General features: G+C 52.1%; 1 protein-coding gene across 1 annotated transcript in view; it reads right to left on the bottom strand.

The window, feature by feature from the left end:
* The window catches only part of LOC147119555 (uncharacterized), a 42,507-nt gene that overhangs the window by 11,687 nt on the left and 7,802 nt on the right, over positions 1-23,018 (bottom strand). The window contains exon 2 of the mRNA XM_085985147.1: positions 13,809-13,858. The gene's annotated coding sequence lies outside the window, so the exon portion shown is untranslated. The remainder of the gene's footprint in view (positions 1-13,808; positions 13,859-23,018) is intronic.

Below are 23,018 nucleotides of genomic sequence, written 5' to 3'. Positions count from 1 at the left end.
GAATCTGGAGAAATTCCTCCGTACGGCCCAACGGCTGAACCTCACCTCCAATAAGGAGAAATGCGTGTTTAACACCACGCGCCTTGCCATCCTCGGCTGCGTAGTGGAGAACGGAATCATCGGCCCCGACCCAGAAAGAATGCGCCCCCTCATGGAGCTACCCCTCCCCCACTGCCCTAAAGCACTTAGGAGAACCCGGGGGCTTTTCGCCTACTATGCCCAATGGGTACCCAATTACGCGGACAAAGCCAGACCCCTCCTGAAAGCCACTTCCTTCCCCCTCACGGAGGAGGCGTGCGCGGCCTTCTCCCTCATTAAGGGAGACATAGCCAAGGCCACGATGCACGCAGTGGACGAGTCCATCCCCTTCCAGGTGGAGAGCGACGCATTCGACTTCGCCTTAGCCGCCACCCTAAACCAGGAGGGGAGGCCAGTGGCCTTCTTCTCAAGGACCCTACAGGGCCCCGAGATCCGACATTCGTCGGTCGAGAAAGAGGCCCAGGCGATCGTGGAGGCAGTACGGCGCTGGAGGCACTACCTGGCAGGCAAACGATTTACCCTCCTCACCGACCAGCGTTCGATGGCTTTCATGTTTAATAACAAGCTGAAGGGCAAAATCAAGAATGACAAGATTTTGAGATGGAGAATCGAGCTCTCCACCTACGATTATGAGATCTTGTACCGGCCAGGCAAGCTGAACGAATCCCCTGATGCCCTTTCACGAATGACATGCGCCAGCGCGCATATCGATAGGCTTCAGACCCTCCACGACCAGCTCTGCCACCCCGGAGTCACCAGACTCTACCATTTCATTAAGGCCCGCAACCTGACCTACTCCATCGAGGAGGTCAGGACCATGACCAGGAACTGCCAGACCTGTGCGGAGTGCAAACCGCACTTCTATAGGCCGGACCGAGCAAGCCTGATCAAGGCCACCCGCCCCTTCGAGCGCCTGAGCATCGACTTTAAGGGGCCCCTCCCGTCCTCTGACCGTAATGTGTACTTCCTCAACATCGTTGATGAGTAGTCCCGTTTCCCCTTTGCCTTCCCCTGCCCCGACATGACCAGTAGCACGGTCATTAAGTGCCTGAATGCCCTCTTCGCCTTGTTCGGGTTCCCGAACTATATACACAGCGACCGGGGCTCCTCCTTCATGAGCGAGGAACTCCGGCAATTCCTCCTAGAGAGAGGTATTGCAGCAAGCAGGACCACCAGCTACAACCCCAGAGGTAACGGTCAGGTGGAAAGAGAGAACGCGGCGGTATGGAAGGCCGTCCTCTTAGCCTTAAAGTCTAAGGGCCTCCCAACCTCCCGCTGGCAAGAAGTCCTCCCGACAGCGCTGCACTCCATCCGGTCATTACTTTGCACGGCCACTAACACCACCCCCCATGAACGAATGTTCGTTTTCCCCAGGAAGTCGACTACGGGAACCACTCTACCAACCTGGCTGACCGCCCCGGGGCCGGTCTGGCTGCGGAAACACGTGAGGGCCCATAAAACGGACCCCCTGGTCGAGAGGGTGAACCTCCTGCACGCCAACCCCCAGTACGCCTACGTGGCGTACCCAGACGGGCGGGAGGACACTGTCTCCCTACGAGACCTCGCACCCTCAGCCGATCCGGAAACACCGCCACCACCCCCCCCAACCTCAGCCCAGGTAGACGACATGCCGGAACCCCACGAGCCCTCGCCGACCACGCAAACACCAGCATCAACACCGGATAAGGCACCAGCACCGGATAAGGCAACACCACCGCTGCGGCGATCGGAGAGGCTTACGAAGCCTCCGGACAGACTGACCTACCAGAATTGGTAGTACACTTCACCCCGCCGGACTTAATTCTAAACAAGGGGTGAATGTGGTAAACCACGTTCACTATCGTATCACTGTTAGTAGTTAGCACTGTTCACCACTGTTCGTTATAACTGTATCACTGACCACTATTGTATCACGGTACGAGGTCGCCTCTTGCCACACTGCTATACCTGGGATGACCACTGCCGACTCCGCCTTGGCTCCACCCACCAGGCCAGGTATAAAGGTGAGCGACTGGCTGGTATTCCTCCTGCTTGGATCGGATCACCCACGAGAGTGGGCTCTGTTATTTAGTCAATAAAAACCTTTAGTCACCTTCGTAACTCTTCGCCTTTTATTGGAGGAATTGATAGGTATATCATGCGCAAACTATCGAAACACTGCCAGTTTGGAGCAGGACTGGCAGATACCTTAAGGGACAAGTTTGTGTGTGGGCTTCAAAGTGAAGGAACCCAGAAACGGCTTTTATCTGAAAAGGACCTTACGCTGGAAAAGGCTTTCAGCATTGCGGTATCATATGAAGCAGCAGCACGGGGCGCTGCAGAGATACAACAGAGACCGCAAGAATATGGCACAAACGAAATGTCATGTAGAACAGAGAAGTGCTATCGCTGCGGCAGAACAACACACGACCAGAATGATTGCTGGTTCAAAGACAAAGTGTGCAGACAGTGTGGAAAAGTAGGACACATAGCACGAGTCTGCAGGTCGGGAAAGAAAACCAGCAATAAGAAACCTACCAAAGAAAAGTACAAGAAGGTACATAAGATGACGGAGAATAGTTCAGACGAACAAAAGAGTGATAACGACTCCGAAAGCAGGGAACTGAGTTGTCTGAAACTACATAATGTGATCACAACGGAGGATCACCGAACCATTTGGGTCACTCTCAAGATAGCAGGAGTCCAGGTAAAGATGGAATTGGACACAGGATCAGCCCTAACAGTCATAAACCGACGGGACTACGAGCGGCTATTCTCACACATACCCTTGAGAGACACAAAAATTATTTTGAAGACGTACACGGGGCAAAAAGTCTACCCCAAAGGAAAAATAAGGGTGACCGTTATATATAACGGTAAGGAAACACCAAAACTAGACCTGTATGTATTGCAAGATGGAGGACCACCATTACTGGGACGGGAATGGATCCGGAAAATACAACTGGATTGGCATTCCATACAGGCACTGACTGTGGCTGACAAAAAGGATGACAACGTCACACCTGGGCGACTGTCAAAGATCCTACCTGACGCGAAAGAAGTGTTCCAGCAAGGACTCGGAACATTAAAAGGCATGACAGCGATGATTAAAATTGAAGAAAACGCAAGCCCAAAATTTTTTAAGGCGATCCGCCCAGCCGTCGAAGCAAAGCTGGAGAGTCTGGAACGTTCAGGTGTACTGTCCAAGGTAGACTGGAGCGAGTGGGCTACGCCCATTGTCCCTGTGATGAAAAAGTCATTGAGCAGCACGCCTGGGGAACCAAGGAAGGTTCGCATCATTGGGGACTTTAAGGTAACAGTGAACCCGGTCCTTCACACCGTACAATATCCATTTCCGCGGATTGAAGATATTTTTGCCTCGCTATCTGGAGGGAAACGCTTCACTAAGATTGATCTGGCCCAGGCGTATCTGCAAATGGAGGTAGGAGAAGCATAAAAAAAATACCTCACAATCAACACCCATAAAGGTCTCTACCAATACAACTGGCTGGTATTCGGGGTAGCATCAGCTCCGGCTATTTGGCAGAGGGCAATGGAACAAGTCCTGCAAGGGATCCCAGGGACCCAGTGTTATTTGGACGACATCCTGGTCACGGGCGAAAATGACAGTGATCACCTTGCCAACCTGGAGCAGGTGCTCACTAGATTGCAGGAATATGGGCTCCGAGCTAACCGCCCCAAATGCGAGTTTTTTAGAAAACAGATCTCGTATTGTGGCCACGTTATCGATAAAGAGGGGTTACATAAGTCCCCAGAGAAGATTGAGGCAGTAGTCAAGGCTCCAGCACCGGAAAATGTGTCACAACTGAGGTCGTTCCTCGGGCTGGTAAACTACTACCATAAGTTCTTGCCAAATTTGTCTACAATACTACACCCACTGAACACCCTACTGCAAACTGGGGTGCCATGGAAGTGGAGTGACGAATGTAGACGAGCTTTCCAGAAGAGCAAAACACTAATCACATCGAAAGAGGTATTGGCCCATTACAACCCGGCATTACCAATTCGGTTGGCATGTGATGCGTCACCCTACGGCATTGGAGCGGTGCTGTCGCACAAATTCTCGGACGGCTCAGAGAGGCCAATAGCCTTTGCGTCACGATCACTAACCTCAGCCGAGCGTAACTACGCCCAGATTGACAGGGAGGCCCTCAGCCTAGTGTGGGGAGTGAAAAAGTTCAATCACTATCTGCACGGGCAGAAATTCACCTTGCTGACTGATCACCAGCCTCTTGTCTCCATTTTTAATCCGAAGAAGGGCGTTCCGGTGATGACTGCGCAACGACTACAAAGATGGTCACTTTTTCTAGGGGTGCACCACTATGAGATTGACTATAAGGGCACGAAACAGCATGGAAATGCTGTTGGGCTATCACGCCTGCCACTGCCTACTGCGGAGGAAGCACCAGCAGTGGATCCTGTCGAAATATTCCATTCGACTATAGTTGAATACCTACCGGTAACTAACGCTTGTATCGAAAAGGAAACCCGAAATGACCTGACACTGTCTCGGGTATATGATTTGACGGTGAAGGGATGGCCAGCACATGGCGACTCACTGTTGCCAGCATTCTTGACAAGGAGAGAACAGCTGTCAGTGTGCCGGGGGACCTTGATGTGTGGATCCTGAGTGGTAATTCCACCCAAGTTAAGGGATAGAGTGCTCAATGAGCTTCATGAGGGTCATCTGGGAGGGGTAAAAATGAAAAGCCTAGCCAGGGCTTATGTGTGGTGGCCGGGAATCGATAAACAAATCGAGGACCTGACCAAGAGCTGCTCAGGATGCCAGAGAGTCCAAAATGCACCACCACAGGCCCCTCTACATCCATGGGAGTGGCCCTCATCTCCATGGCAACAGGTGCATATTGATTTTGCTGGTCCATTCATGGACTCAATGTTTTTAATAGCCGTGGATGCGCACTCGAAATGGCCTGAGGTCATCAAAATGTCCTCCACCACCACGGAGAAAACTATTGCAGTCCTACGGACCATTTTTGCCAGGAATGGCTTGCCAGAACAGATTTGCTCCGACAACGGACCACAGTTTGTGTCCGAAGAGTTCCGGAGGTTCTTGAAAAAGAATGGGGTAAGGCATTACACATCCGCCCCGTATCATCCAGCCACAAATAGATTGGCTGAGAGGTTCGTACAAACCTTTAAGAAGGCAATAAAGGCTATGTACAATGACAACATTCCGCTGCAGCACAAGGTGGACAATTTCCTGTTCGCCTACCGGAATGCGACACATGCAGTCACCAACCAGGCCCCAGCCATGATGTTCTTTAACCGAAGGTTAAGATCTCGCCTGGATTTGCTCAGACCAAACGTACGAAGAGATGTTGAGAGTAAGCAATTCCAGCACATCCATGAGAAGCCAACAAGGAGCTTCAATGTAGGGCAACCAGTCTTGGCCCGCGACTACCAAACAGAAAAATGGCAGCCAGGAACGATATGCACACGGCAGGGCCCACTAATGTACACAGTGGACGTTGGGGAGAGCATCGTGGGACGCCATGCTGACCAGATCCTAGAGTCACAGGAACAAGTCAACCCCATGCCTCGCCCATACGTACCTGGTGATGAACCCGACGTACAGGTCGCATCTACCCCAGAAACAGTAGCATCGGAAGCTGATAAACCAACCAACAACAGGGTGCCAGAATCGCCTCCGCACCAAGAGCAAGACACTCGGGAAAGGCGCTATCCAGAAAGGATCAGGAAGCCTCCCCAAAGACTGAATATATAAATAGACTATTTTCAGCTAATGTTGCATGTTAAAAGTGTTAATTGTCATTAGTTTGATATTTAATTGTTAAATGAGTGTTATGGTACTGTTAATCTAAAAGGGGCGGAATGGTAATGTATATACCTTTAAGGGGGGAACTATCTTTTACAGCTCATGTATACTGCAGTACCGGCAGTGACCACACCTGTATATAACACTGAGTAGTAATCTGTACAGATCAGTTCCACTGTGAGCCACGTTGAGTAAACACCTGTTGTACCGTTCTCCTGCAGTCTGTGTCTTATTATACACAGACACAACAAGTTGGAAGTAAAAGAGGCCTAGAGAGGCAGGAAAGAAGGACAATGAGTCAGAAGTACAATGTTGATGAGGCCCCATTTGGCATAAACAAAGGTCAGAGGTGCAACAACAGCTTGAGGGATAACGCCCGATAATAAAGGTGGTACTTTAATATAACGCGGCATAGGCAACCAATCAGTGAAGATGCATGCGGGCCAAGGTCCAATCAGGTGGCAGGAATTAATTTTGACATGTGTATTGTAATGTATAAAAATGTAGTGTTTGCTGTACCAATTTGGAAAAGTCTGGCTAAGACAGAGCAGACTGTCTCCCCACCGGTGTAATAAAGACAACTTGACTATCGACCTAAAATCCTGTGTCGAGTGTTGGTTTAAAATACTCCACAACAGCACGATAACATACTTTAAATATATGAAATGTCGCCTGGGAATTGACACAATCGAATCGATTGGAAGCTTGTTTGCTTAGAACTTTTTTTGAAAACTTGCAGCAAGGTTTTAGTCTCAACGCGTCTCTGAAGGAATTTTAGCGACAAATTCAAAATGAGTCCAGTGAGTTTGTTTATTGGTGCAGTTGGGTGAAAAGTGTAGTCTGAATTCCGTGGGGGGGGGTACCACCAGTCTCTCGGCGTAACTCTCAGTTTCTTCGGTTAGGATTGGGGACGCTTTTAGCCTAGTGGTGAGCAAAATAGCCGCTAGTTCATTGCGGCTCGCCGGACGGGACAGAAAGAGAACGCGAGCCGGAGCTCGAGCTGCACGTTAGTCTGAATCGAGTCATGGCTGCTCACCTCGATGACTCTTTTACCGAAGAAAGCGGCGTCTTCCCTCTCCCGGTGCCCAGAGTATGACGGCAGGGCGGGGGTTCTCATCGCCGTCTTAGACACGGGAGTGGATCCCGGAGCACAAGGACTCCAGGTAGTGGCACGCAATTGTAGTTCAGGCCTTGCGAGGCCTCAGGCTCCCGTACTCAGCGCACTGAAAAGAGAACACCTCTCGCGTCGGAGGCCCCGCCGACTCGAGACACTCGGCCAAACAGCCACGTAGACTTTCAGTACAACATATAATCCATCGATCAATCATTTAATTAGTAAAATCTTCCGTTATTAAATTTTTTTACACTACATTTTGTGTATTTAAGATAGTGTCTGACTACTATCTGAATTTATGTTTATAAATTATTGGGGGGTGGGGGGGGGGGGGGAGAAGTGGGAGTGATGATCCACACTATGAGTTGGCCTGTTACAAATTTACCAATTTAACACTTTGCTCTCACCAACGTGCGTGGTCCCTTTAAATGTGCTGCGCGGTGTCTCTTCCAGCGGTAGGAGCTGGTGAGCGGCCGGCACGGAACCTCGCAATTGGTGCGCAGCCGTGCACCTTAGGGGCAACATCGGTGTGTGGCCCTCAACAGCTCACCAGAACTTGTTAAGTGGCACCCCCCCCAGCTCAAATAATTGCCCATCCCTGCACTAAAAGCTAGTGGACAGGTACAAAAATAATCAAGTAGGCTACTACAATGTTGGCCTTTATCTCGAGGGCTGGAACACAAAGGGGTGGAGGTTATGCTTCAGTTGTCCAGAGCTCTGGTCAGACCCCATCTGGTGAACCGCGTTCAGTTCTGGGCACTGATCCTCAGGAAGGATAGATTGGCCTTGAAGGGGGAGCAGCGCAGATTCACCAGAATGATACCGGGGCTAAAAGGGTTACATTTTGAGGATAGATTGCATAAACTAGGCTTGTATTCCTTTGAGTATAGATGATTAAGGGGTGATCTAATTGAGGTCATAGGCCTAGAAATTCAGTTGTTTGCGCCAGCCGCTAGCGCCTTAGGAGAAGTGGGGTGCTAAGTGGCTAGCGCCCGGGCGCAGCGCGATCTGCGCCTCTCGCGAACTTCAGTTAAGATTTAGCGGCAGCGCCAAACCTTTGCGCGCGCTCAGCTGCGCGCGCAGATCCTGACATCATTTCATGGTGCAACGCCCTTTGTGCGCCCCAAACCGGAAATTCAGTGGCGCCGGCCTATTGTGCGCCTGGCGCCCCTAGCGACTGGTAGAGGGGAACGGTTCCCAGTCACTGCGGGGCGCGGGGGGCGCTAATTAAAGGGGACTCCTCCTGCAGTATAAATGGCAGCCATTTTGCACCACTCCTTCTTTGTGAGAGACGGATCTTTGGAGAGAGACAAAGGTAGAGAGCTTTCTGGTTTGGCTCAACACTCGCACAGGTACTTGTGGCTTCAGGCCACAGCTTTGCACTTGTCTTTAACTTCAGAGTCATAGCATTGATTGGAAACATATAATGGGGGCTGCAATGGGTGGAAACGTTGGGCTTCTCCATTGCATTCAAAGGGCTCAGAGACGCCGTGAGAGAGTGCCAGTCATGGCCAGACGGAGAAGGGGCAACAGGCGTCGGCAAAGGAGGCCTTACCCACCCAGGGTATACCGCCAGCAGTTCTCATATCTGAACATGTCTGAGGAGCAGTGTGTTCGGAGGCTGCGATTCAGAAGGGCGGTGGTCACTGAGATCTGCCACCTGCTTCGCGGAGATCTGCAGCCACAGCTGAGGAGCAGGACGTCTCTGTCGATGGCAGTGAAGGTGACGGTGGCTCTCAACTTCTATGCCACCGGCTCCTTCCAATCCACTACTGGGGACATTTCCAACGTCTCCCAGTTTGCGGTACATTGCTGCATCCGCCAGGTGACCAATGCCCTTTTCAGAAGGAGACGTCAGTTTATTTCCTTCCCCATGACCGTTGACAAGCAGCAACAGCGTGCAATGGGCTTTGCAGCATTAGTGGGCTTCCCCATGGTGCAGGGCGCCATTGACTGCACGCATGTGGCTTTGCGGGCACCTCTAGAGAATGCCGAGGATTACCGCAACCGGAAGGGCTACCATTCGCTCAACGTGCAGTTGGTGTGTGACCACAGGCAGCTCATCCTAGCTGTCAATGCCCGCTTTCCAGGCAGCAGCCACGATGCCTTCATCCTGCGCCAGACTTCTGTGACAGACATGTTCCAGGCCCAGCCTCACCCACGAGGATGGCTTCTCGGGGACAAAAGCTATCCTTTGTGCACCTGGCTGATGACCCCGCTCCGTGCGCCCAGCACCCCTGCTGAAGAGGGATACAATGAGAGCCATCAAGCAACCAGGAACATCATTGAGCAAACAATCGGCGTGCTGAAGCAACGGTTCCGCTGTCTGGATCGTTCCGGGGGAGCCCTACAGTACTCGCCTGAGTGAGTCTCCCATTTCGTTGTCGTGTGCTGCATGCTGCACAACCTGGCTATCTGCAGGACTCAGCCACTGCCAGCAGACATTGGAGGACCACCAGAGGAGGAGGAGGAGGAGGACCAGCACAGGAGGGAGGCAGAAAGTGCAAGGGCCGCCCGTCGGCGGTTTATTGCAAGTCAGTTCTAGGCCCCCTCTCAGGGAATGGCTTGTGCCAATGGCAGAAGATGAATGTAGCCGCTCCACAAGCCCTCAGCCGAGCAGGGCAACCAGGACTTCCAAAAGAAAGCATGGACAGTGCGATTTAAGAACAATTTTTACTATGATACCTCTGTGCCCTTCCCACATGACAAACTAATGGAGAGAAACCCCCCCCAAAAACACAAATACACCAGTCTCGGCCTTTACAAGTAAAACAAATATACCAGTCTCGGTCTTTAAATATGAAACAAATACACCAGTCTCGGCCTTTAAATATGAAAGAAATACACCAGTCTCGGCCTTTAAATATGAAACAAATACACCAGTCTCGGCCTTTAAATATGAAACAAATACACCAGTCTCGGCTTTTATAAGTAAAAAACATTTGGCCACACCTTCTACTTTTTCCCCTGCGAGGGTGATCCGTTTCGCTTCTGTGACTGGCCCCTGCCCGCCCTGCAGCTCCTCCTCAATGGGACCCCAGTGGCTGCAGCAAGGCTGGGGGAAGGCTGCTGAGGGTCAGATGGTGAGACGGCAGATGCCCTTGGGGGACAGCCTGGACCAGCTCTGGGCCTGGAGGGGCCGGCTGCTGACTGCTCCAACTCTGCTTGGGCGACAGCAGTCTGTCCAACAGCTGGTGGCAGCTGCAATGGAGGAGTGACAGTGTTGGCTGCAGGAATGCTGCCAACCTGACAGATCACAGGCACTCCCTGGTCGGCTGAGACATTGGCACGCGCACGGGCCAGCACTGCAGCAATCTGCTGAGGCACGGACTGCTGGGCTGCTGTGGCACGGCGAGTGCCCCAGCAATGCCTGGCCGATCCAGCGAGTGTGGCAGCAGTTAGTGCCCGTGTGGCCCTGGTCTGTGTCTGCATGACAGCAGCCAGTGAATGCACGGCACGACTGAGCACTTGGCTAGAAGCCGCCTGTGAAGCAGCGAAGTCCTGCTGACTCCTAGCCTGTGCTGCCGCGATGTCCTGCAGACTTCTGGCCTGTGCTGCACTGAATTGTTGTAGACTCCTGGCCTGTGCTGCACTGAATTGTTGTAGACTCCTGGCCTGTGCTGCCCCGAATTCCTGCACACTCCTTGCCAGTGACTCTATGGAGTCAGGCATCCTTGCCACTGCAGCCATGAGCTCAGTGTGCCTGCGCTCAGCCTGGGCGCCCATTTCCGCTAGGAGCCGCATCTCCTCTGCGCTCACCGTAGCAGGACTGGAGGCCGCACTCACCTTCCGGGGAGAAGGCCGCCGAGCTTCCCCACCCTTCCCGCGTTGCTGCAGCCCGCTGGTCCCTGGAGCTTCACTATCCTCCGACCCTTCCCCCCGGCTCCCCTCCAGGGAAGACGTGTCACCATCATGGCCATGGGCTGCCTCGGCTGAGGGTGTCCCTGATGAGCTGGCTTCCTCTTCCTCCTCCTCTATGTCTGACTCGGACACAGTGCCAGCTTGAGGGGCCGCCTCCTCACCTGGCGAGTCACCATCTGAAAGCAGGGAGGCACAAGAGTTGCTTTAGAGTGAGGACAGGGCGGCAGCGAGGGAGGCATGAGTGCTGCTGTGCACTGCATTGGTTCGACAGTGGCAAAGGATGCTGGCGTGAGGCGCAAGTGGAAAGGGAGAGGTCAAAAAGGTGATGACCTTACCATTGGTGCCCAGAACAGGGTCAGCATCTCCAGTGGCGACGGGGCCACTCAGCCGGCCTGCCATGATCCGCTCCACTCGCTGCTCGAGGTCGCTCAGCTGTTTCAGGTCAGGACGGCCTCCCCCGGTCTGTCGCTGCTGTCTTCTGTTATGCGCCAGCTTGGCCTGCAAGAGAAAGGACCGCCTCTAAGTACAGTGTCAAGCCCTGATCTTGCCCGCACTGCCTCCCATGTTCGATTAGCCCTGACAGTGTCAAGCCCTGATCTTGCCCGCACTGCCTCCCATGGTCGAATAGCCCTGACAGTGTCTAAAGTCCTGATTGCGCAAGTACTTTTCATGACAGTCCCATAGCTGCTGGATGAGGGCTGGCCATTAGGGCTTTCACAGAAATCACAGAAACCCCACAGTGCAGATAGAGGCCATTTCGGCCCATTGAGCCTGCACCGACACATATCCCACCCGATCCCCGTAACCCCTACACCAACACATATCCCACCCTATCCCCGTAACCCCACGTATTTAATCCCCCTAACACTAAGGGTCAATTTATCATAGCCAATCAACCTAACCCGCACATCTTTGGACTGTGGGAGGAAACTGGAGCACCCGGAGGAAACCCACGCAAACACGGGGAGAATGTGCAAACTCCACACAGACAGTCACCCGAGGCCGGATTCGAACCCGGGTCCCTGGCGCTGTGAGGCAACAGTGCTAACCACTATGCCACCGTGCTTTCAGACCTGTTTGGCCATAAAGTGAGGTGCACATGCAGGGATGAGGAGGATACTGGAAAGGGTACTCACCCTGACAACCTGAGTGAGGTCGTTGAATTTTTTCCGGCACTGGGTTGGTGTCCTGCCAACTACGCTGTTGGACGTGACCCTGTTTGCCACATCCCTCCATGCTTTCCGATATTCGGCGGGCAGTGGCCTCCTGCCACCCTCAGGGAAGAGGATATGGCGCCTGCGGTCCACCCTCGCCGAAGCGCTGCGCTCTCTCCCTGGCCTTCTCCATTCTCCTGGGCGTGGAGCTGTTCCAGAAGCAGTGTTCAGGCCTTGCCTTAGGGCTGCAGTGTGCAGGGCGTGGCTGCCAAGCAATTCCACCCTCCCCCTTTAAGTGCTGACCGGCGCCTGACTGTCTGGCCTTAATGAGCAACTCGCCGCACCTGCGCTGCGCCCGCCTTCGGTGTTTGCGCCCCGGATCGCCGGCTTAGCGCCTAATGATAGTCGTGCATCGCCTGCTTTAGCGCAGCAGCAACCTCTTGGGGCGATGCAACTGAATATCGGCGAAGGTGGCGCTAAGTTGCGCCGGGCACAAAAGTTAGCGAACGCCATGCTGTAGCGCCCCAAACGTGGCTATACTGAATTTCTAGGCCATAGAGTCATAACGGCACAGAATGAGGTAATTCGGCCCATCGAGTCCATGCCGGCTCTCTGTAGAGCAATCCAGTCAGTCCCATTCCCCCGCTCTATCCCGGTAGCCCTGCAAGTTTATTTCCCTCAAGTGCCTATCCAGTCTCCCCTTGAACACATTGAGTGTCCCCGCTTCCACCACTTCCGTCGGCAGCGAGTTCCAGGTCCTCACCACTCGCTGCATAAAAAAGTTTTTCCTCACGTCCCCCTGTATCTCTTGCTCAAAACCTTAAATCTGTGTCTCCTAATCCTTGTACCATCAACTAGTGGGAACAGCCTTTCCCCGTCTAGCCTATCCAAACCTGTCATAATCTTGTACACCTCTATCAAATCACCCCTCAACCTGCTTTACTCTAATGAAAACAAATCCAGCTTCTCCAACCTGTCCTTGTAGCTAAGATCCCCCATCCCCGGAACTATTCTGGTTTAAGATGATCAAAGGAGTTGATAGGCTAGATAGAGAGAAACTATTTCCTCTGGTGGGGGGAGTCCAGAACAAGGTGGTATAACCTTAAAATCACAGCCAGGCTGTTCAGGGGTGATGTCAGGAAGCACTTCTTGACGCAAGGGGTAGTAGAAATCTGGAACTCTCTCCCCCAAAGAGCTGTTGAGGCTGGGGGGGCAAATTAAAATGTCAAAACTGAGATTTTTGCTCGGCAAGGGTATTAAGGTCTTCGGAACCAAGGCGGGTAGATGGAGTTAGATACAGATCAGCCATGATCTAATTGAATGGTAGAACAGGCTCGAGGGGCTGAATAGAATAGTGCAGCACAGAAGGAGGCCATTCGACCCACTGATTCTGGGCCAGCTTTTTCCAAGAGCAATCCAGTTAGTCCCACTACCCCACTCTTTCCCCGTAGCCCTGCGATGTTTCCTCCTGCAAGTATTTCTCCAATTGCCATTTGAAAGCTACTATTGAATCTGCCTCCACCACCCTTTAAGGCAGTGCATTCCAAATCCTAACCACTCGCTGTGTAAAAAAGTTTTTCCTCATGTTCCGATTAACATTCTAAACGTCTGAAGCTCTTCTTACTCCCTGATTTGGGCGTCATTTGAGCTGGCACTTCTTAACCCATCGTAGCTAGTTGGTACAACAGGAGAGCCAGGGATCAGGAGCATATTGGACAGGAAGCACATGGCATGGACTTTACACTGCAGGTGGGATATGTGAGAGTGTTACAGTGAGGGCTTCGGGCACTTTATTAAACACACCCACAGCAGAAGCACATTAATCTGACAGACGACCACTTACACACGAGCAGCCTGAGAGTCCAGCTTCTTTACAGCCAGGATTTACAGGAGCTGGGACACGGAAAAGAGTCTCATTAAAATCACTGATACATTTGTTCACACAAACCAACCCACAAATAATAATACTGAGACAGATCACCAGACCAGGCTGAGGCATCTTCGGTCTGGATTACCCCTGTATTACTGACTGTATCTCTGCTGATGTTAATCCAGCTCCCTCACACTGTCACTCAGTAACCCCTCCCCCAGCACCCTGTGTCACTGACTGTATCTCTACTGATGTTAATCCAGCTCCCTCACACTGTCACTCAGTAACCCCTCCCCCAGCGCCCTGTGTTACTGACTGTATCTCTACTGATGTTAATCCAGCTCCCTCACACTGTCACTCAGTAACCCCTCCCCCAGCGCCCTGTATTACTGACTGTATCTCTACTGATGTTAATCCAGCTCCCTCACTCTGTCACTCAGTAACACCTCCCCCAGCACCCTGTGTTACTGACTGTATCTCTACTGATGTTAATCCAGCTCCCTCACACTGTCACTCAGTAACCCCACCCCCAGCGCCCTGTGTTAATGACTGTATCTCTACTGATGTTAATCCAGCTCCCTCACACTGTCACTCAGTATCCCCTCCCCCAGCACCCTGTGTTAATGACTGTATCTCTACTGATGTTAATCCAGCTCCCTCACACTGTCACTCAGTAACCCCTCCCCCAGCACCCTGTGTTACTGACTGTATCTCTACTGATGTTAATCCAGCTCCCTCACACTGTCACTCAGTAACCCCTCCCCCAGCGCCCTGTGTTACTGACTGTATCTCTACTGATGTTAATCCAGCTCCCTCACACTGTCACTCAGTAACCCCTCCCCCAGCACCCTGTGTTACTGACTATCTCTACTGATGTTAATCCAGCTCCCTCACACTGTCACTCAGTAACCCCTCCCCAGCACCCTGTGTTACTGACTGTATCTCTACTGATGTTAATCCAGCTCCCTCACACTGTCACTCAGTAACCCCTCCCCCAGCACCCTGTGTTACTGACTATCTCTACTGATGTTAATCCAGCTCCCTCACACTGTCACTCAGTAACCCCTCCCCCAGCACCCTGTGTTACTGACTGTATCTCTACTGATGTTAATCCAGCTCCCTCACACTGTCACTCAGTAACCCCTCCCCCCAGCACCCTGTGTTACTGACCGTATCTCGACTGATGTTAATCCAGCTCCCTCACACTGTCACTCAGTAACCCCTCCCCCAGCACCCTGTGTTACTGACTGTATCTCTACTGATGTTAATCCAGCTCCCTCACACTGTCACTCAGTAACCCCTCCCCCAGCACCCTGTGTTACTGACTGTATCTCGACTGATGTTAATCCAGCTCCCTCACCCTGTCACCCAGCAACCCCTCCCCCAGCACACCGCCTCACAGCGCCAGGGACCCGGGTTCAAATCTGGCCTCGGGCGACTGTCTGTGTGGAGTTTGCACATTCTCCCTGTGTCTGCGTGGGTTTCCTCCGGGTGCTCCGGTTTCCTCCCACAGTCCAAAGATGTGCAGGTTAGGTTGATTTGGCTATGATAAATTGACCCTTAGTGTTAGGGGATTAAATACGTGGGGTTACAGGGATAGGGTGGGATATGTGTCGGTGCAGGCTCGATGGGCCAAAATGGCCTCTATCTGCACTGTAGATTCTGTGATTCTGTGATGTTAATCCAGCTCCCTCACACTGTCACTCAGTAACCCCTCCCCCTGCACCCTGTGTCACTGACTGTATCTCTACTGATGTTAATCCAGCTCCCTCACCCTGTCACTCAGTAACCCCTCCCCCCAGCACCCTGTGTTACTGACTGTATCTCTACTGATGTTAATCCAGCTCCCTCACCCTGTCACCCAGCAACCCCTCCCCCAGCACCCTGTGTTACTGACGGTATCTCTACTGATGTTAATCCAGCTCCCTCACACTGTCACTCAGTAACCTCTCCCCCAGCGCCCTGTGTCACTGACTGTATCTCTACTGATGTTAATCCAGCTCCCTCACCCTGTCACTCAGTAACCCCTCCCCCCAGCACCCTGTGTTACTGACTGTATCTCTACTGATGTTAATCCAGCTCCCTCACCCTGTCACCCAGCAACCCCTCCCCCAGCACCCTGTGTTACTGACGGTATCTCTACTGATGTTAATCCAGCTCCCTCACACTGTCACTCAGTAACCTCTCCCCCAGCGCCCTGTGTCACTGACTGTATCTCTACTGACGGTAATCCAGCTCCCTCACACTGTCACTCAGTAACCCCTCCCCCAGCGCCCTGTGTTACTGACTGTATCTCTACTGATGTTAATCCGGCTCCCTCACACTGTCATTCAGTAACCCCTCCCCCAGCACCCTGTGTTACTGACTGTATCTCTACTGATGTTAATCCAGCTCCCTCACACTGTCACTCAGTAACCCCTCCCCCCAGCACCCTGTGTTATTGACTGTATCTCTACTGATGTTAATCCAGCTCCCTCACCCTGTCACTCAGTAACCCCTCTCCCAGCACCCTGTGTTACTGACTGTATCTCTACTGATGTTAATCCAGCTCCCTCACACTGTCACTCAGGAACCCCTCACTCAGCACCCTGTGTTACTGACTGTATCTCTACTGACGTTAATCCAGCTCCCTCACACTGTCACTCAGGAACCCCTCACTCAGCACCCTGTGTTACTGACTGTATCTCTACTGATGTTAATCCAGCTCCCTCACACTGTCACTCAGTAACCCCTCCCCCCAGCACCCTGTGTTATTGACTGTATCTCTACTGATGTTAATCCAGCTCCCTCACCCTGTCACTCAGTAACCCCTCTCCCAGCACCCTGTGTTACTGACTGTATCTCTACTGATGTTAATCCAGCTCCCTCACACTGTCACTCAGGAACCCCTCACTCAGCACCCTGTGTTACTGACTGTATCTCTACTGACGTTAATCCAGCTCCCTCACACTGTCACTCAGGAACCCCTCACTCAGCACCCTGTGTTACTGACTGTATCTCTACTGATGTTAATCCAGCTCCCTCACACTGTCACTCAGTAAACCCTCTCCCAGCACCCTGTGTTACTGACTGTATCTCTACTGATGTTAATCCAGCTCCCTCACACTGTCACTCAGTAACCCCTCCCCCAGCACCCTGTGTTACTGACTGTATCTCTACTGATGTTAATCCAGCTCCCTCACACTGTCACTCAGTAACCCCTCCCCCAGCACCCTGTGTTACTGACTGTATCTCTACTGACGTTAATCCAGCTCCCTCACACTGTCCCTCAGTAACCCTTCCCCCAGCACCCTGTGTTACTGACTGTATCTCTACTGATGTTAATCCAGCTCCCTCACACTGTCACTCAGTAACCCCTCCCCCAGCACCCTGTGTTACTAACTGTATCTCTACTGATGTTATTCCAGCTCCCTCACACTGTCACTCAGTATCCCCTCCCCCAGCGCCCTGTGTTACTGACTGTATCTCTACTGATGTTAATCCAGCTCCCTCACACTGTCACTCAGTAACCCCTCCCCCAGCACCCTGTGTTACTGACTGTATCTCTACTGATGTTAATCCAGCTCCCTCACACTGTCACTCAGTAACCCCTCCCCCAGCACCCTGTGTTACTGACTGTATCTCTACTGATGTTAATCCAGCTCCCTCACACTGTCACTCAGTAACCCCTCCCCAAGCACACTGTGTTACTGACTGTATCTCTACTGACGTTAATCCAGCTCCATCACACTGTCACTCAGTAACCCCTCTGCCCAGCGCCCTGTGTTACTGACTGTATCTCTACTGATGTTAATCCAGCGCCCCCTCAATGTCACTCAGTAACCCCTCCCCCCAGCACCCTGTGTTACTGACTGTATCTCTACTGATGTTAATCCAGCTCCCTCACACTGTCACTCAGTAAACCCTCCCCCAGCACCCTGTGTTACTGACTGTATCTCTATTGATGTTAATCCAGCTCCCTCACACTGTCACTCAGTAACCCCTCCCCCAGCACCCTGTGTTACTGACTGTATCTCTGCTGATGTTAATCCAGCTCCCTCACACTGTCACTCAGTATCCCCTCCCCCAGCACCCTGTCACTGACTGTATCTCTGCTGATGTTAATCCAGCTCCCTCACACAGTCACTCAGTAACCCCTCCCCCCAGCACACTGTGTTACTGACTGTATCTCTACTGACGTTAATCCAGCTCCCTCACACTGTCACTCAGTAACCCCCCCCCCAGCACCCTGTGTTACTGACTATCTCTACTGACGTTAATCCAGCTCCCTCACACTCACTCAGTAACACCCCCCCCCAGCACCCTCTGTTACTATCTCTACTGATGTTAATCCAGCTCCCTCACACTGTCACTCAGTAACCCCTCTCCCCAGCGCCCTGTGTTACTGACTGTATCTCTGCTGATGTTAATCCAGCTCCCTCACACTGTCACTCAGTAACCCCTCCTCCCAGCACCCTGTGTTACTGACTGTATCTCTACTGATGCTAATCCAGCTCCCTCACACTGTCACTCAGTAACCCCTCCCCAAGCACCCTGTGTTACTGACTGTATCTCTACTGACGTTAATCCAGCTCCCTCACACTGTCACTCAGTAACCCCTCCCCCAGCACCCTGTTAGTGACTGTATCTCTACTGATGTTAATCCAGCTCCCTCACACTGTCACTCAGTAACCCCTCCCCCAGCACCCTGTGTTACTGACTGTATCTTTACTGATGTTAATCCAGCTCCCTCACACTGTCATTCAGTAACCCCTCCCCCAGCACCCTGTGTCACTGACTGTATCTCTACTGATGTTAATCCAGCTCCCTCACACTGTCACTCAGTAACCCCTCCCCCAGCACCCTGTTACTGACTGTATCTCTGCTGACGTTAATCCAGCTCCCTCACACTGTCACTCAGTAACCCCTCCCCCAGCACCCTGTGTTACTGACTGTATCTCTACTGATGTTAATCCAGCTCCCTCACACTGTCACTCAGTAACCCCTCCCCCAGCGCCCTGTGTTACTGACTGTATCTCTACTGATGTTAATCCAGCTCCCTCACACTGTCACTCAGTAACCCCTCCCCCAGCACCCTGTGTTACTGACTGTATCTCTACTGATGTTAATCCAGCTCCCTCACACTGTCACTCAGTAACCCCTCCCCCAGCACCCTGTGTTACTGACTGTATCTCTACTGATGTTAATCCAGCTCCCTCACACTGTCACTCAGTAACCCCTCCCCCCAGCACACTGTGTTACTGACTGTATCTCTACTGACGTTAATCCAGCTCCCTCACACTGTCACTCAGTAACCCCTCGCCCCAGCACACTGTGTTACTGTCTCTCTACTGATGTTAATCCAGCTCCCTCACACTGTCACTCAGTAACCCCTCCCCCAGAGCCCTGTGTTACTGACTGTATCTCTACTGATGTTAATCCAGCTCCCTCACACTGTCACTCAGTAACCCCTCCCCCAGCACCCTGTGTTAATGACTGTATCTCTACTGATGTTAATCCAGCTCCCTCACACTGTCACTCAGTAACCCCTCCCCCCAGCACCCTGTGTTACTGACTGTATCTCTACTGATGTTAATCCAGCTCCTTCACACTGTCACTCAGTAACCCCTCTCCCCAGCACCCTGTGTTACTGACTGTATCTCTACTGATGTTAATCCAGCTCCCTCACACTGTCACTCAGTAACCCCTCCCCAAGCACACTGTGTTACTGACTGTATCTCTACTGATGTTAATCCAGCTCCCTCACACTGTCACTCAGTAACACTTACCCCAGCGCCCTGTGTTACTGACTGTATCTCTACTGATGTTAATCCAGCTCCCTCACACTGTCACTCAGTAACCCCTCCCCCAGCACCCTGTGTTACTGACTGTATCTCTACTGATGTTAATCCAGCTCCCTCACACTGTCACTCAGTAACCCCTCCCCCAGCACCGTGTTACTGACTGTATCTCTACTGATGTTAATCCAGCTCCCTCACACTGTCACTCAGTAACCCCTCCCCCAGCACCCTGTCACTGACTGTATCTCTACTGATGTTAATCCAGCTCCCTCACACTGTCACTCAGTAACCCCTCCCCCAGCACCCTGTGTTACTGACTGTATCTCTACTGATGTTAATCCAGCTCCCTCACACTGTCACTCAGTAACCCCTCCCCCCAGCACCGTGTTACTGACTGTATCTCTACTGACGTTAATCCAGCTCCCTCACACTGTCACTCAGTAACCCCTCCCCCAGCACCCTGTGTTACTGACTGTATCTCTACTGATGTTAATCCAGCTCCCTCACACTGTCACTCAGTAACCCGTCCCCCAGCACCCTGTGTTACTGACTGTATCTCTACTGATGTTAATCCAGCTCCCTCACACTGTCACTCAGTAACCCCTCCCCCCAGCACCCTGTGTTACTGACTGTATCTCTACTGATGTTAATCCAGCTCCCTCACACTGTCACTCAGTAACCCCTCCCCCAGCACCCTGTGTTACTGACTGTATCTCTACTGATGTTAATCCAGCTCCCTCACACTGTCACTCAGTAACCCCTCCCCCAGCACCCTGTGTTACTGACTGTATCTCTACTGATGTTAATCCAGCTCCCTCACACTGTCACTCAGTAACCCCTCCCCCCAGCACCCTGTGTTACTGACTGTCTCTCTACTGATGTTAATCCAGCTCCCTCACACTGTCACTGAGTAACCCCTCACCCAGCACCCTGTGTTACTGACTGTATCTCTGCTGATGTTAATCCAGCTCCCTCACACTGTCACTCATTAACCCCTCCCCCAGTGCCCTGTGTTACTGACTGTATCTCTACTGATGTTAATCCAGCTCCCTCACACTGTCACTCAGTAGCCCCTCCCCCAGCACCCTGTGTTAATGACTGTATCTCTACTGATGTTAATCCAGCTCCCTCACACTGTCACTCAGTAACCCCTCCCCCCAGCACCCTGTGTTACTGACTGTATCTCTACTGATGTTAATCCAGCTCCTTCACACTGTCACTCAATAACCCCTCTCCCCAGCACCCTGTGTTACTGACTGTATCTCTACTGATGTTAATCCAGCTCCCTCACAGTCACTCAGTAACCCCTCCCCCAGCACCCTGTGTTACTGACTGTATCTCTACTGATGTTAATCCAGCTCCCTCACACTGTCACTCAGTAACCCCTCCCCAAGCACACTGTGTTACTGACTGTATCTCTACTGATGTTAATCCAGCTCCCTCACACTGTCACTCAGTAACACTTACCCCAGCGCCCTGTGTTACTGACTGTATCTCTACTGATGTTAATCCAGCTCCCTCACACTGTCACTCAGTAACCCCTCCCCCAGCACCCTGTGTTACTGACGGTATCTCTACTGATGTTAATCCAGCTCCCTCACACTGTCACTCAGTAACCCCTCCCCCAGCACCCTGTCACTGACTGTATCTCTACTGATGTTATTCCAGCTCCCTCACACTGTCACTCAGTATCCCCTCCCCCAGCGCCCTGTGTTACTGACTGTATCTCTACTGATGTTAATCCAGCTCCCTCACACTGTCACTCAGTAACCCCTCCCCCAGCACCCTGTGTTACTGACTGTATCTCTACTGATGTTAATCCAGCTCCCTCACACTGTCACTCAGTAACCCCTCCCCCAGCACCCTGTGTTACTGACTGTATCTCTACTGATGTTAATCCAGCTCCCTCACACTGTCACTCAGTAACCCCTCCCCAAGCACACTGTGTTACTGACTGTATCTCTACTGACGTTAATCCAGCTCCATCACACTGTCACTCAGTAACCCCTCTGCCCAGCGCCCTGTGTTACTGACTGTATCTCTACTGATGTTAATCCAGCGCCCCCTCAATGTCACTCAGTAACCCCTCCCCCCAGCACCCTGTGTTACTGACTGTATCTCTACTGATGTTAATCCAGCTCCCTCACACTGTCACTCAGTAAACCCTCCCCCAGCACCCTGTGTTACTGACTGTATCTCTATTGATGTTAATCCAGCTCCCTCACACTGTCACTCAGTAACCCCTCCCCCAGCACCCTGTGTTACTGACTGTATCTCTGCTGATGTTAATCCAGCTCCCTCACACTGTCACTCAGTATCCCCTCCCCCAGCACCCTGTCACTGACTGTATCTCTGCTGATGTTAATCCAGCTCCCTCACACAGTCACTCAGTAACCCCTCCCCCCAGCACACTGTGTTACTGACTGTATCTCTACTGACGTTAATCCAGCTCCCTCACACTGTCACTCAGTAACCCCCCCCCCCAGCACCCTGTGTTACTGACTATCTCTACTGACGTTAATCCAGCTCCCTCACACTCACTCAGTAACACCCCCCCCCAGCACCCTCTGTTACTGACTATCTCTACTGATGTTAATCCAGCTCCCTCACACTGTCACTCAGTAACCCCTCTCCCCAGCGCCCTGTGTTACTGACTGTATCTCTGCTGATGTTAATCCAGCTCCCTCACACTGTCACTCAGTAACCCCTCCTCCCAGCACCCTGTGTTACTGACTGTATCTCTACTGATGCTAATCCAGCTCCCTCACACTGTCACTCAGTAACCCCTCCCCAAGCACCCTGTGTTACTGACTGTATCTCTACTGACGTTAATCCAGCTCCCTCACACTGTCACTCAGTAACCCCTCCCCCAGCACCCTGTTAGTGACTGTATCTCTACTGATGTTAATCCAGCTCCCTCACACTGTCACTCAGTAACCCCTCCCCCAGCACCCTGTGTTACTGACTGTATCTTTACTGATGTTAATCCAGCTCCCTCACACTGTCATTCAGTAACCCCTCCCCCAGCACCCTGTGTCACTGACTGTATCTCTACTGATGTTAATCCAGCTCCCTGACACTGTCACTCAGTAACCCCTCCCCCAGCACCCTGTTACTGACTGTATCTCTGCTGACGTTAATCCAGCTCCCTCACACTGTCACTCAGTAACCCCTCCCCCAGCACCCTGTGTTACTGACTGTATCTCTACTGATGTTAATCCAGCTCCCTCACACTGTCACTCAGTAACCCCTCCCCCAGCGCCCTGTGTTACTGACTGTATCTCTACTGATGTTAATCCAGCTCCCTCACACTGTCACTCAGTAACCCCTCCCCCAGCACCCTGTGTTACTGACTGTATCTCTACTGATGTTAATCCAGCTCCCTCACACTGTCACTCAGTAA

Source organism: Somniosus microcephalus, chromosome 4 (genome assembly GCF_052327205.1).
Source record: "Somniosus microcephalus isolate GS21.2 chromosome 4, FLI_Smic_1.0, whole genome shotgun sequence".
NCBI classification, from domain to species: domain Eukaryota; kingdom Metazoa; phylum Chordata; class Chondrichthyes; order Squaliformes; family Somniosidae; genus Somniosus; species Somniosus microcephalus.
The sequence above is the reverse complement of the archived record's forward strand: the minus strand, read 5'-3'. Positions and strand labels throughout refer to the sequence as shown.